Source organism: Dromiciops gliroides, chromosome 1 (assembly GCF_019393635.1).
Source record: "Dromiciops gliroides isolate mDroGli1 chromosome 1, mDroGli1.pri, whole genome shotgun sequence".
Taxonomy (NCBI): Eukaryota; Metazoa; Chordata; class Mammalia; order Microbiotheria; family Microbiotheriidae; genus Dromiciops; species Dromiciops gliroides.
In genome coordinates, this window is record NC_057861.1 from 449,587,323 (window position 1) to 449,603,277 (window position 15,955).

Genomic DNA, 15,955 nt, shown 5'->3' on the forward strand with positions numbered 1-15,955 from the left:
ATAACTCTTTGAACATAATTCCGGATTGGTCTCCAATTATGATCAGTTTATAATTCTACCAACAGTGAATGTGTCCCTATTTTTCCACATCCTCTTCAACATATGTGACTTTCCCCCTTCAATCATTTTAGCTAATCTGAAGGTATAAAATGATATCTCAATGTTGTTTTAATTTGCATTTCTACAATCAATAATAATTTACATCATTTTTCATATGATTATAAATTATTTTGATTTCTTCCTTGGAAAACTGCCTGTTTATATCCTTTGACCACTTATCAATTGGGGAATGACTCATTCTTATAGATTTGACAAAGTTCTTTATACATTTGACATATGAGACTGTGGTAAAAATAATGGAATTTGACAAGACTGATTGGGATGGGCCACACCTGACCTGTTCTGAGTGACATATGCTGCTGATGTCAGCAGGAGAAACCACTCTCCACAGGCATTTTGAAGGACCTCCCCTTTTGGGGGAGGGAGAGTAAATGCTCCCTGAAGGGAGCTCAGTCTCTTTCCGAAGTCACTTTCTTTCTGGTGGTGTGAGCTGCAGGAGTGGGCAGAAAGAGGTTCTTTCTTAGAAGTTTTGTCCTGTGGGCCCTGGCTGCAAAGCTGTTTCCCATTGAAGCTACGGACTCCAGGTGGTGAGTTAACATACAAGCCCTGCTCTTTTGAATTAGCTGAACTGGAAGCAAGTTTGGGGATTGTATAGACTTAGGTTAGAGTTAGAGGGGATTATCCATATTTCATATTTCTTTTTCCCTATTCCTTTGTCTTTGGTTTTATTAATTTCACCTTTGCTGTTTATTTTATTACCATTAATAAAACCTGATTCACTTGTGGAAAAGAAGCTGTTAGGCTCCTTTCTTATTGGCCTGGGAGAAATATCTAAAAAGGCAGTTCAGAGGGGAGGGAGTTTTGGACCTAGAGGTCCCTCATTATTTCCGGGACCCCAATATTATGGTGAGCCACTCAATTAACTCTCCCTATATTAAATTTGGCCCCCACAAGACCTTTATTTGAGAAACTGTCTAAAAAATTTTCCCACCAATTTTCTGTTTTCCTTCAGCTCTTGGGTAGATTTGTTGTATTTGTACAAAACCTTTTTAATTTAATATAATTTAAATTATCCATTTTACATATCACACTGCTCCCTATATCTTGTTTATTCATAAATTATTTGCCTATCCATAAGTCTAATAAGTAATGTGTTCCATGTTCTTCAAATTTTCTTGTAACGTCTCTCTTTATATCTTTCATATATCCATTTTGACCTTAGTTTGGTAGATGATGTAAGATATTGGTCTGTGCCCAATTTCTGCCAGACCACTTTTCAGTTTTCCTAACAATTTTTACTAAATAATGAATTCTTAACTCAAAACTTGTCTTTACACTTATAAAACACAAGTTTACCGTAGTCATTTGCTGCTGTAAATTTTATGTCTACTCTGTTCTTCTATCTTTATATTTCTTAGCCAGTACCAGATAGTTTCAATAATTTACTGCCTTATAATATAGTTTAAGATCTGGTACTGCTAAACTTCCTTCCTTTACATCCCCCCCTTTATTTCCTTTGCTTTCTTGACTTTTTGTTTTTCCAAATGAATTTTGTTATAATTTTTCTAATTAATTAAAATAATTTTTTGTTAATTAAATTGGGATACCATTTAATGTATAAATTAGGTTAGGTGAAAATTGTCATTTTTATTATATTGGCTCTGCCTATTCATAAATAATTATATCTCTAATTATTTAAATCTGGTTCTATTTTCATAGTTTATGCTTATAATTTTGTTCATGTAGTTCCTGGGTTTGTTTTGACAGGTGAATGCCCAGGTATTTTATACTGTCTAAAGTTATTTTAAATGGGGTATCTCTTCTTAAATGGTACTATCTCTTCTTGCAGGATTTTGTTTGTGATATATAGAAATAATAGTACATTTCATCATTATTCCTCAGAATTGTTTCTGGTTATTAAAAGTGTTTCTAGTTCTTTCAAAGTTGTTTGCCTTTAACATATTGTTGTCATTTTATAAATTGTTCTGGTTCACTTTGCTTTGCATCAATTCATATAGGTCTTCCCATTTTTCTCTGAAACCATCTCCATCAGTTGTTATAGCACAATATTATTTCATCATATTTACATAGTCTAACTTGGTCAGTCAATCCTCAATTACTGAGAAACCATTTAAATTACCATTCTTTGTCACCTTAAAATAGTTATATATATATATATATATTTTTTTTTAACATACTTAGAATTTGTTTTGTTTAGGACTAATTCCTCCCTTAACCTACCCTCCCTCGAATTCCTTCTCCCCTCTTTCCTCTTTTTCTTTTCCCCTCTCACTTTCTTATTGAGTAAAATATATTTCTGTACCCAACTCTCTTCCTCCCTCCCTCCCTCTCTCTCTCTCTCTCTCTCTCTCTCTCTCTCTCTCTCTCTCGTGTTTGTGTGTGTGTGTAGTGTTCTTCCTTTTAGAAAGTTCAGATATAAGTTCAGTTTAAGTGTCAGCACTCCCCACTCTTACCTCCTCCTTATTGTATGGATATTTACCAGAATATCCTAATTATGTGAGATAATTTCCTCTAACTTTCCTTTTCTTCCCCACCCCAATCCAGGATATCCCTCTTCCCCTCTCCTTCCATTCTTCTTTTAAGACCATTAAGACATAACAAACATTCCCTTAGCCTCTTTCTAGGCTCCCTGATGACAGAGATCACAGAAAGGACACATATATCATCTTTTTTTTTTTTTTTTTAGTAAGGCAATTGGGGTTAAGTGACTTGCCCAGGATCATACAGCTAGTAATTGTTAAGTGTCTGAGGCCGGATTTGAACTCAGGTACTCCTGACTCCAGGGCCAGTGCTCTATCCACTGCGCCACCTAGCTGCCCCCCCACATATATCATCTTGCAATATTCAAATATTAGTAGTTTATCCTTCTTTATGTCTTTATCATGTTTCATTCATATTAACTTTTTTATGTTTCTCTTCACTTCCATGTTTGAACTTCAAAGTTTCTATGTAGCTCTGATCTTTTCATCAGGAATAATTGGAAGTCCTTTATTTAATTAAAGGTTCATCTTTCAGTTTTTTCACATAAGTTATTCTTGGATATAAGCCTATATCTTTTGCCTTCTGGAATGTTGTATTACATGCTCCTTTATAATAATGGTTGCTAAATAGTGTGTTATCTTGACTGTCGCACCTCAGTATTTGAATTATTTCTTTCTGGAAGTTGGTAGCATTTTTCTTTGACCTGAAAATTGTGGATTTTGGATATGATATTCCTGGGGGTTTTCATTTTGGGATTTCTTTTAGGAGGTAACTTGTAGATTCTTTCTATTTCATTTTGTCCTCTAACCAGAGGACTAAGAGATCTGGGCAGTTTTCTTTTCTGATTTCTTGAAATATGATGTCTAATCTCTTTTTTTCATGATAGATTTCAGACAATCGAATGATTCTTAATTTTTATTTTTCCCTTAATTTGTTCTCTAGGTCAGTTGTTTTTTATATGAGGTATCTTGAATTTTCTTCTATTTTTCACTCTTTTGACTTTATATTTCTTTATATTTATATATTTCTTGTTGTCTCATGAAGTCATTCATTGGCTTTCTAATTCTTTCTTCCATAGTTCTCACTTCTTTTCCATTTCCCCCTCAAGCACCTTAATTTAATTATAAAGCACTTTAAACTATGTTTTAAACTCTTACTTCCTCTGTTCGAGGAATTTTAATTGAGTTTGGATCCAAGTAGCGTTTTCCTCTGTGGCTTTGCTTTTAAATGTTCAGGAGTCATTCTCTTCTTTTGAGTTTGTGTCCTGGTCTTCCCTGCCACCTCAATCTCTCTTTATGGTGTGATTTTTTTTTCTTTGTGTGCTCATTCTCCCAGTTCATTCCCTGATTTCAAAGACTTGATATTTGGGCTGGGCTTTGCTGCGCCTTCTGGAGGAAAATCCTGGGCTGGTCCTATTGTTGCTTTCCTGGGGTAGTGAGTGTTGTGTTATTCCAAGATCTTGGGGAAAGGCTGCGATGTGTAAGACTTCAATGCTCCCAAAGTGATCTTATCCAGGTCAGAATCTGATTGCTCACCTCCAACCCCCATAAGCTCTGAAAGTTCCTGAACTGGGTTTAGGTTTAAAGAACAGTACAATGCCACCAGAATCAGTCCCTATGAACCCGTGGGAAACTATATTGGTTCAAACTGACAATATTATTGGCTCTCCTTGGTCTGAGACCCCTGACCTGATTATCTCTTTGTAGGACAGACTAGATGCTGGAAATAAGACCCTGCTCTACTGCTGGAGTCTGTTACAGTGCTGCTACTTGCTTCTGAACTTCTTCCTTTCTAAGTATAGGACCCAGGGTCTCCCTATTTGACAATACCACTCCAAGGCATAAATCCTTTTCTCAGTCTATCATGGCTCTATGACAGGGAACTCTGTAGTGGATCAAAACAAGAAAAAAACACAAAAAAATAAACAACAACAACAACAAAACCCTTTCCATTTGACTCCTGTCCCTGTCACACTGTGTTAGCATGGGGGCTCAGACCTCCTCTTGTCCTGGTTCATAGTTTCTTCCTTGGTACTAGAGTACTCCAGGCAATGGTATTCTTGGTTACATCCTGACCCCAGTGTCCATACACCTCACTGTTGGTCTCTCTATGCCAAACTGACCTGGATGTGTGATTTTTTTTCTTCTGGATTTACCCATCAGTATTCAGTCTAGTGCATTTTATAGGTCTATTTGGAGGAATTTTGTGGAAGCAAGCTTGCTGTATTGCTTCTTGCTACTCTACCATCTTGGCTGCTCATTTCACTCATAGACATCTTTAAACAACAAATCCAGACAGAACTCATTATCTTTCCCTTCAAACCTCCCCTTCTGAGGGGAAGCCCCCTACCAGACTAGAGGGCTCAGAAACTAGGGGATCTCCAATGGTCACTATGGCGTTATCAGTTTAAGTATTCTGATAGACAGTTCTGCTAATGCAAATGAATTTCTAAAATGTTCTCATAGATCTCTTGAATATCATAAATGGTCCATATTCTCACCTTAGCTAAACCCTGGAAATATAGGTAATACTAAAGATCAATTACTCAGCTTGTTATAGATGAATAATTACTCACATTTCTTAATTATTCATTTGATGTTTGCATTTTAAAAAGGAGAGTTGTAATTGATGGATTATGTAGGGGAGATAGTTCTGGTTAAAGGCAGCATTTCCCCCGTAAACCTTGAATACTTTGATTGCTGACATACCTCACCCATTTCTACATGTTGGAGGCAGAGGAGCCAACCACTTGGCAGCAACTTCTGAGTTGGCTGAAACCTTTCCTAGGCTGCTCACTGCTTTGTAACTCAAAGAAATACTGAATTTGCAACCAAATTCTAGTTTTATTATTTATTAGCTCTGTGACAAGTCACCTACACCTCTGCTTTTCTTTAAAATTAAGTCATCTGGATTACATGATCTCCAAGGCCCTTTTCAAGTCTAAATCCTGTGAAGCAGTGAAATTTTTTTTCTGTCGATAAAAATAGTTTGACTTTGATTTCCTTTCCCCAAAGAGTTTTCATTTTTCTTCTCTCTGTTTTTAATACACATGTTCTCTCTGTGTGTCTCTCTGTCTCTATATCTCTCTCCCTCTCCTTTTTATGAAATTTAGACTACTAAAACAGATCCCAAACATACCACTCTAAGAGTATAAGCATCACAGATGTTGCTGTTGTTTTTCTTTAAATTAATTCATCAGTTAAGTCAATTCTAAAACTTTCACCTCTTCAGTACCCCCTGCCCCCAGGTCTCTCTGTTCTTTTATTGGAGAAGGAGGATGTTGGTCATTGGTGAGCTCCTCTATAATCCTCCACCACTTAAGGAGGGCACCCAGGAAATTCACCTCATCATTTCCTACCCAGCTGACCTCCTAGATTTCATAATCTCTGAAACCCATCTTTCTTCAAGATGAAATCAACACTATAACTCAACCCTCCTCAGATCATTTTCCAGGCATATTCCAGGGCTTCAACATGCTGTACATTACTGGGTATTCCCCTCCTTCATATTTCCAACTTATTTTTATGTGTTATCTTTCCATATTAGATTGTGAGCCCCTTGAGACTAGGGGCTGTTTTATGCCTTTCTTTGTTTCTCCAGTGCTTACAATAGTGCCTAACATGTAGTGGACAATAAATGTTCATTGACTGGTGGTCATTAGTTAATTTATTAATTTTTTATTTGCTTACTTATTAATAATTAATTTGTTTGTTAATTTATTTACAAGTATTTATTATCTTTCCCTCCCATTACTACACCCTCTTGCCACCAAATGAACAATTAAAAATAAATTAATAAAAATATTAATAATAATAATAATAACATAATTCATTGGCAGCTAGGTGGCCCAGTGGGTAGAGCAATAGTCCAGGGTGAGGAAGACCTGAATTCAAATCTGGCTTCAGACACTTAGCAGTTATGTAACCCTGGGGAAGTCACTTAACTCTCATTGCCTCAGTTTCTTTATCTGTAAAATGAACTGGCGAATGAAATAGCAAACCACTCCAGTATCTTTGACAAGAAAACCCCAGATGGGGTCATGAAGAGTCAGGCATGACTGAAACAACTGAACAACAACCACCCTTGAAACAAATATGCAGAGTTAAGCAAAACAAATTCCCATAATGGCCATGTATAAAAACATATCTATTCTGTATTTAAGTCAATCACTTCTTTGGCAGGAGATGGGTACTATATTTCATCTTTAAGCCTCTATACTGATGGTTTATCATCATGCTGATAAGAATTTTAAAGTCATTCAAAATTGTTTTAAAGATAGATACCATTTTGCACACACAGTTCTATGTACCACGGTACCTGATGCAGCACCATGTAAATAGTAGATGCTCCATAGAAGCTTAATAAATGGAATTCTACACATCCTTTAATTCTTATATTCCCTTACTTTTTCTGTCTAACAATGACTGTTTTTTCTACTTCCACCTTTGAAACTTTTTCATATTGTCTTAGACCAGTTAATCAAGGTTCCTACCACCTTTGCCACTTCAGATTTTCAGGTAAGCTTGTGTTAAATTGACTATTATAAGAAAGAATCTCAAAATGTCATAAATGGAGTTAATTGTACAAATCTCAACTGAGGTACAGTTGAAAGAAGAAAAGGTTTTAAAATGTAACATTAAAGATATAAAGCATATGATTGCAAGGTGTTATCTTTAATGAACAGTTCTTTACATTTCAACTTGCCATCATTCATCTTGAGATCATCAATGTTCTGGGTCAACCCTAAACACAAAAAACACAGCACAGACTGGGGATTTGGAGAATATCCATAAAATAAGTTGGGACAGTGGAGAGATTTGAACTATAAGATATTCTATTAGTGATCTTGTCTCACCTGTTCTTTCTTTCCCTCTTACTTTTCCTCCCATTTGTCCTTTTCTTCCTTTGGACATCCTTGTCCTGGCAAGGAGTATAAGACACAGAAGTAAAAATAGGACTTGAAAAGTGATAAAGTATTGATTCAGTGGGCAAGAAGGAGATTGATTATATAAGTAGAGAATACTGTGTGGAAAGATATATGAAGACAGGAGAGAAATAAAAAGAACCATACCACTAACAGGAAAAAAAAAATCTTACTTCATTCCTTGCTCTGATTTTTTTTTTTTTTTTGCTGGACAGATTCTACAGCATTGAATTCCTCAGTTACTCTTCTGGATTTCACATCCTATCCACCCTTTCATTACTGCTCTTCCCAGCACCACCACTATCCAAAAGTTGGTGTAGTAAGAGGTGAAAAATCCTGACTAGAAATATCATGAGAATAAAGAAATAAATGTTTTTCCTATGGTTCTGCCACTTAGTAACTGTGGGATCTTGGGTGAATCAGTTAAATTCTGTCAATCTCAGTTTTTCCATCCATAAAATGGAGATAATATTTGCCCCATCCATGGCACAGGGATGTTAGAAAGATAAAATGAGATAATCAGTGTTTGAAAATCTGTGAAGTGAGGTATTATCTGTACCTGCTTCGCATAACTTTTTAATCTTTGTTTCATGTCTTAGTTAATTTTTTTTAATCTAGGGTCTTATTTCTTTTTATGTTTTGCCCATTTATGTGACACAACTCTCTCAATTTCTTCTTTCCCCTCTTTTTAAATCATCTTATTATATCTTTCTATTTTAAGCATCCCATCCTTTCCAGGTTTCTTAGTATTTTAGGTTTATTGGTCCATATTACATCAAAATCTATAACACATAAATGTAAAATATTAATTTTTCTTACCTACATTTGAAAATTAAGCATAATTTTCCTGAGAACATATCAGTTTATAGTATTACAGTATATAAAAACACCCCCCAAAAGGGAAAAAAACCCCTTAAAATGAAGCTATGTGGAATTTTCCAGAAATTGAGTCATATTTATTAATAACAAACCTTAGCATGTAGAATTTTGAGTATTTATTTGAACTTCAAAGTAAACATTTAAAAAATAAAATCCAGGGGCAAAACCAGGATGGTAGAGTAGAGGAACCACTAAACCTGAGCTCTCCCTACATTCCCTTCCAAACAACTAAAATAATGCCACAAATTTAATTCTGGAGCATCAGAGTCAACAAGAGGTCAGGGTGAGACCTTCTTCCAACCCAAGATAACTTGGGAGGTTAGAAGGAGAGATCTGTGAAACAGAGGTAGAAGCTGGCCCAGAGCTTACATGGATGCAACACAAGTAATGAGACTTGGTGGTGTTGACAGCAGCAGCAGCAGCTTTGGGAACTCTCAAGCCAGAGAAGGCAAGGAGATTGGGCAACTGGTAAGAAAGAGATTACAGGGGAACCCTGTGCCATCACTGGGCACAGCACTTGATGCTGTTCGGCAACTTAATATTCTGTACCAACTTCCAGGTCACAGTTCAAAGACAGAGAATACTTTCAGTCATAAGGGATCAGGGACCCTAAATGTCAGTATCACTTAATATCCCAAGGGAGCAGGTTACCAACACAGACCAGGAAAGCAATGATCACACCACTATTAAAGTGCCCCAAATTTCAAAACTGTGCAAAAAAGTCTGAAGATTGGAACAGTAGCCCCCTCCCACTTCCAATGCCAGGAACAGAGCCCAATTTAACATAAAGTTCAAAGTTAAGAAATAGGTTGGGGAAATGAACAAACAACAACAACAAAAGAACCTTTCCATAATAAGTTACTGTGTTGACAGGGAAGAGCAAGACACAAACTCAGAAGAAGACAGTGATGCCAAAACAATTTCAAGCAAAGCCTCAAAGTGGAAAAATATGAATTGGATATAAGTCCAATAAAAATTCCTGGAAGAGTTAAAAATGATTTTTGAAATCAAATAAAAGTTGTGGAGGAAAAAATTATGAGAGCAAAGGAATGTGAAAAGACTGTTGGTAAAAAAGGCACAAAAACACTGATGAAAACAACACCTTATAAAACAGAATTGGACAAATGGTAAAAGAGGTACAAAACATGACTCATAAAAATAATTCCTTAAAACAAATGGAAAAAGAGGTACAAAAAATAAAATCTATCCACTCTGATTTAATTGTAAATAAAATTGAATTTCTAGACAATTCCACATTTATTTCAAAAGCAGCCTTTTAAATACAGCCTTTCAATTTCACAAATATTTATAATCACCTACTATGTGATGGGGGCTATCCTAAGGGCCAAAGATACAAAGATTAAGAAAAATAGTCTTTGCCCTCAAGGACTTTACATTTTATTACTTTTGAATATTTATGCAATCAATTAAGATTAGGAATAAATATTCAAGGCTGTAGTTTTATAGAGAAAACATTAACAATAAACACATATATGTGTAATATACATTATAAATAATAAATATATGTTTGTATACTGTTAATGTTCTTTTTCTTCTGACTAATTCAGGAATTTTATATACTGCTTCTGCCTTAGTAGTAATGTGATATGAGAAAATTAGGAAAGTTTTTTAAATGCTTACGATTTTCTTTTCTATCAAGAATGCTTCCATGATGCTTCTAGTATTCTCATATGTCACCAAGCCTTTTTCTTTCATCTTCATGTCCTTTATATTAAGGAGAAACCTAAAAAAGGAAGTCCTGTACTAATTATTTTAACAAATCCCCATAGCACTCCTAGGAGTTAAAGCACAATTTCCTGTGGGCAATGGGATCTTAGCATTCGTCCTCTATCATGTTCAATCATCATTCTTGTCTTATTCTTTAAAATTATTTTTTAAAAGAAAGTAGATTAAACAAAGAATAGAACTGAATATTTATGATACCAGGGAACCACAGGCAGAGAGGCAGTGTGGTCTGATGGATTGCATGCTTGATTTGGAGTTGGACACTATGTATTTTAATCCTTTTTCTGACACTTCTTTAGCTGTGGGCAAACCACACTATGGACCTCAGTTTCCTCATCAGTTAGTAGAGAAGCTAGGTGGCAGAGTGGATAAAAAGTCAGGAAGACCCTGGTCTCAGACACTTACTAACTATGTGACCCTGGGCAAGTCACTTAGCCCTATTTGCCTTAGTTTCCTCATCTATAAAATAAGCTAGAGAGGGAAATGGCAAACCACTACAGTATCCTGGCCAAGAAAACATTAAATGGGGTCCCGAAGAGTCAGATAGAACTGAAATGATTGAACAACAACAAAGCAGAGGAAATGAGATCTATTACATTTTGCCCACAAGGTTATTGTGAGGCTCAAATGAACTATTACATGTAATAGGCTATTTCAGTAATTTGCTATTATATATTTACCATGTCATTTGGATATGACATTGTTGTTTGCTATTAAAATCAACTTTAACTAAATGTTTGCGGAATAAAGCACAGATCTGACCCTGTATCTATACTGCTCAAAAAGTTCCAGCATCTCTCTATTGCCTCAAAGTCCTCTGGTATTTGAAGTCCATTATGATCTGGCTCCAGTTGACCTTTTGGACTTATTACATGTTATTCTCCTTTATTCACCTCAGCCTGGAACTAAACTGCCCTGCTTTTTGTAAATACTTTAAAAAATGAATATAATATTGTTTCTAAGTCAATAGTTTTTACTCAAGAAATATTTATTATGTGCCTATTATGTGATAGGTACTGTGTGAACCAGGTATTGGGGATACAAAGATATAAATATAAAATTTTACATGATAATGTAAGCTTTTCTCAAGGAGCTTACATTTTACTTGGGAAAATCCATAGGTAAGCAAAAATGTAAAAATAAAACATATCCAAAATAACTTACATGGGCTGGGGGAGGAAAAGGAATAGCAACCAAGGAGAGTGAGGATTAGGAAAGACCTTCCTTAGTAGATGACCCTTGAACTATTGTGTATAGCTACTGAAATTCAATGCATTTGAGCACATCCTCTAAAGGGAAGTAGAAATGACTGGGTTTGGACCTTACTTCGCCACCAGAACAATTCTGTTGAGTTTGACAGTGGGGCACCTTGGGTATTAATGCCCTACTTGGAAGAGCTGACATGTTGAAAATGAGATTAACACTGTCCTGTTTTTACATTAACTAAGGCTAAAGTGTCATTTGCCTTATCAGGGGAATAAATTCAAAAGAGAAAAGATGGGGTTATGAGCAAGATATGTTTTTTTTAAATGTTAAATATTAAGTACGTTTCATTTTTTTTTTGGTTCTTTGAAGATAAATGCATTATGCAAATGAAAGCCACAATAATCTAGATGAATAAAAAGCTACATAGAAACACATGTAACCCAGCAGTTCTTTTCTGGCCAATGCTAATTGACATTTGGCTCAGTGTAAACAACAGGCAGGAGCATTAAAAAAATCCTATATGAAAACACCATTTCAAAGAGTTGTGATACCTTGCTGCTTGTTGCCAATTTCTGACTGTTCTAGAAATAGAAAGGATCTAATACCAATGATTTATTCATTCAGATATAAGATAGCACTTTTTAATTCCCAGACTTCACAAGTCATCTAGTCATGTATTTACTAAAGATGAACCATTTATATGAAAAAATATTGAAAATTCCAAAGCTGGACAGTCTCAAAATCAAGAGTTAAATGGGAAATGGTATGTGTGTGTGTGGGGGGGGGTTCAAAATGGGCTAAGAGAGTGGTGACTCCCCTTCTTCAGACAAGAAAATGGTAACTTGGCTTTGCATAGGCATAGGACACTCAGATTCATCAGTATGCTAAGTAAATGTTTAACAACCAGCTCTTTGGAAAAAACAACAATAACTGTGCATGACACACTTTTAAATTTAATCTGCATGATTAATATTTTTTCATCACTTTAAATTTAACCTATCACCAAAAAATATAAATCAAGCCCTGATTCATAGCATTTACCAATTTTCGTGGTGTAAATATTAACACTGAAAATTTAACTGTTGTCTCTCATGACCTAGTTTGAGCAGGCCTCTGCACACCCCTGCTTAGCTTGGTCATGGATTCCCCTCATGTCCATAGGATTTATCTTTTCCTTTTTCATTTGCACATTGGAAATAACAACACTCACTCATTTTCCAGGGGAAGAGAGTTGCTGATGCTTAAATTGTATTTTGACAATGTGCTTAGATATACTTTTGGCTAAAAGAGCACAATCATGCTATGAGGTATAGTGGAAAGAACAACAGGCCAGGGGTTGAGACCTGGATTGTACCCCAAGGTCTGCCATTAATGACCTGTGTCCTTGGCAGCTCATTTAACTTCTTTGGATTTCAGCCAGCCTTCTTCTTCTACAAAATAAGGACACTGGACTAGATAGATAATTTTTTAAGGTCCAGTCCTGCTCAAAGCCCTGTGATATCTAAAATATTTCACTACTTCTGAAAGTACCATAGGAAAGCAAGTATATATATATATATATATATATATATATATATATATATATATATGTGTGTGTGTGTGTGTGTGTGTGTGTGTGTGTGTATCGTTGTATGAACTGAAAAGGCAGCTTTTGTCTCTGAGTGTTTAGTTGTCAATGCCTTGTACACAGTGGGCACTTTATAAAATACTTTTTGAATTGAATTAACTGCAAAAAGAGAAATAAAGGTAGATTCTTATTTCCCTGACCAAATATTTGCCCTTATAAACCAGAATAAAAACAAACTGGCTGACAGTTCTTTATTCAGTGAAGTGCTCCACTGTTTTTGTAAGTCGTCTTCATGAGAAGTTGAAAAGAGTAAAGGAACTTCAGGTATGACAGTGATATGGGTTTGAAATCCTCAAATAACCATCCCTTCTTGGAGGGTTCCAGAGACAATTCCAGCCCATGCTGTAGAGAAAAGTGTGAGGACAAACAGGTTAGAGGGAGCGCAGGGAGGAAAACCTAATGCATCCCCAAGGAGAAACTGCAGAGGGATGTGCCAGTGGTAAGAATAGCTATTGCAATAAAAAACAATAAAACTGAATGTGGGGGAAGAAGGAAGGAGAAGAAGGATGATCACTTTGGGGTGAGGTTGGAGGGAGGAAAGAAAGCAACCCTAACAGGCCATCTAGAAAATGAGTCTGTAAGGAATGTGAAGAATTAAAATACTTGAAGTTTGTGGCATAGGAGAAGGTAACATAACAAGGGACCTCCTAGGAATAGTATAACATGTGTATTGCATCATCAGGATCCTAGAGACCCTAGCTCACTTGGGATGTCATGTCTTTTTGTATGAGATGTTTTGAAGATGAGGTGGGGTGGGGAGGGTGAAAGAGGAGGAGAATACACGAAGAAGAATTAAGGAGTCTGAAAGGAATGTAAGATTATGAAGATAAATGTTTACCTCTCAGATGTATTGTATCTCTTGAAATGAAACTGTTTATGAATAGTGCTGCATCAGTACTGCAAGAATGTGGGCATTGTCAGCAAATTGACTGTCACAGATGATTTGACACATTCTGATTTCCGTTTAGGAAAATATCTGTTAATCCTATTAGAGAGAAAGAGAAGGAGAGAGTCTTGAGCAGTAGCTGTGAAAGATCGAATCACTCACCGATCTGCCTTATTCTCCCAACTTCAATCCCTCTAAGTGTCAATGATTTCCAAGAGTCCCAGAGCCATACTTCTGACCAGCCCAACATCCTACCTCAGTGGTCCTTTAAATTTCATACTAACTTATGAAGCTGCTGGATAGAAGCAGGTCAAAATCAAGGGGTTGTTCTTTTTCTTAATTGAAATCTGCAAAAATGGTTCACCTTTCCTTCCTTAGCTTGTTCATGGGTTTTGCTACTTCTTAGCATCCGGGTTCAGAGTGCTTAATGTGTTTGGCAAAAGAAGTGGTGTCATTGGTTGGTGATTCTAGGAGTGAATATCATACCTAGGAAGCTATCTGGGTTAAATCTCCCCAGCAGCATTAATTGCATCTACTCTCCCCTGTAGGGGAAAAGGTTCTCAAAGTAGCACATGCAGCACAAGCCATTGCATGAGAGCTGATCCATTCCTTGCCATTCCTTCCCTTAATATTGTATCATATTCCAGTGCCCTAAATCTAGGAAAGTCAAAATGAAAAAGCCAAGGTAGAAGGAATGGCAATAAAGAATTACATACTGTCAGGAAAAGATCTATAGTGCATTTAGTTCAATATCCAGCTTTCAAATTTTACAGATGAGGAAACTGAGGCTTTGAGAGATTAAGTCACTACTTCAAGGTTGCACAACTAGTAACTAATTTCTGCTCATATTTCTTCAGAAGACCCCAGAGTTTATGTAAGGTATATGCTGATCTGTCTCCATAGTACTGGTTCCCAGAGTGAAGCTTCTTTATCCACTCAAAACAGTTCTGGAGAGCCATTTATTCAATTCTGGATACATGTTCTTACCTAGAAAACTGTTCGATGCTAAAGCTGAATGCTGCTGTTAAGGCTCCTTTGAAAATGAGAAAATAAAACAAAGAGGATGGGGCTAAAATCAAATCAGAAATCTGTATATGTTTAGGAATTTTTTTAAAAAAGAAAAAAACAGTATTTTCTGTTTTTTTTTTCTTTTCTGTTTTTAGAGTTTCTAAGGATTCTCCCGATTCTCTGGAGAAACATTAGAGAAAGTATTTGGATTTTTTATTACTCATAGCATTTTCCATGCTTTGGGCTAGAGCAATTATGTCAAATAGGAATTTAGTTCTAAGATCAAATTATATTCAAATGGTGGCACATTATTATTTCTGCATTTTTTGTTATTGTTGTTGTTTCTCTCTATGTACAGAGATACATCCTCCCTGAAAGTTCCTTGAAGAAATGATCAGCATATTGTTAGTGAGGTTTGGTGCCTGCCTAGTAATTACATGGATATTAGTTAGTGTCTGTCCAAGTATGGGCTTTTCTGAAGTTCACAAGTCCACATCCTTAGAAAGTCCATTTAAAGAAGAATGTTGACCATTTGAATGAGTGGGGACTTCTTTCTTCTTCATCATCTTCTCCCTCTTCCTCCTCTTCCTCTTCTTGTTTTGTTTTCTAAAGGTTGATTTTGAACCAGGGGGACATTGCAGTTGTCTTGTCACTTAATGTGATTTGAAAGTGAGAGTGTGTGGAGTGCTTTAGCCTGCCCTCAGCAATCAGGCTTTACACTCAGGAGGCTTTGATTGTAGGAGTTGCCTTATTTGCATTGATGAGGATGAGCCAGCTGCTAGAGCATACAGAACTGCACCTGACACAATCACGGAGTTCAGGATTAGCGCAGGGAATCAGGAATCCACTACGCTATGTGGCAATCTCAGCCCTACATTAGAATCACTCATGCAAAATGACCCAAATTTGCAATGAGCACAATTAGCAATCCAAAGATGCATGTTAATTTGGGGGTCGGATATTTTCTTACATTTTTCCTTATTAAATATAATGATAACATGCACCTTATCAGGATAGTCTGAACAAGAAAAGGATCCAGAGGATTGTAAAAATTGTTCAGGGTCAGAATCTATGAGTTACTCAGAATCTGGTTCTTTTTTTTTTTAACTGGATATCC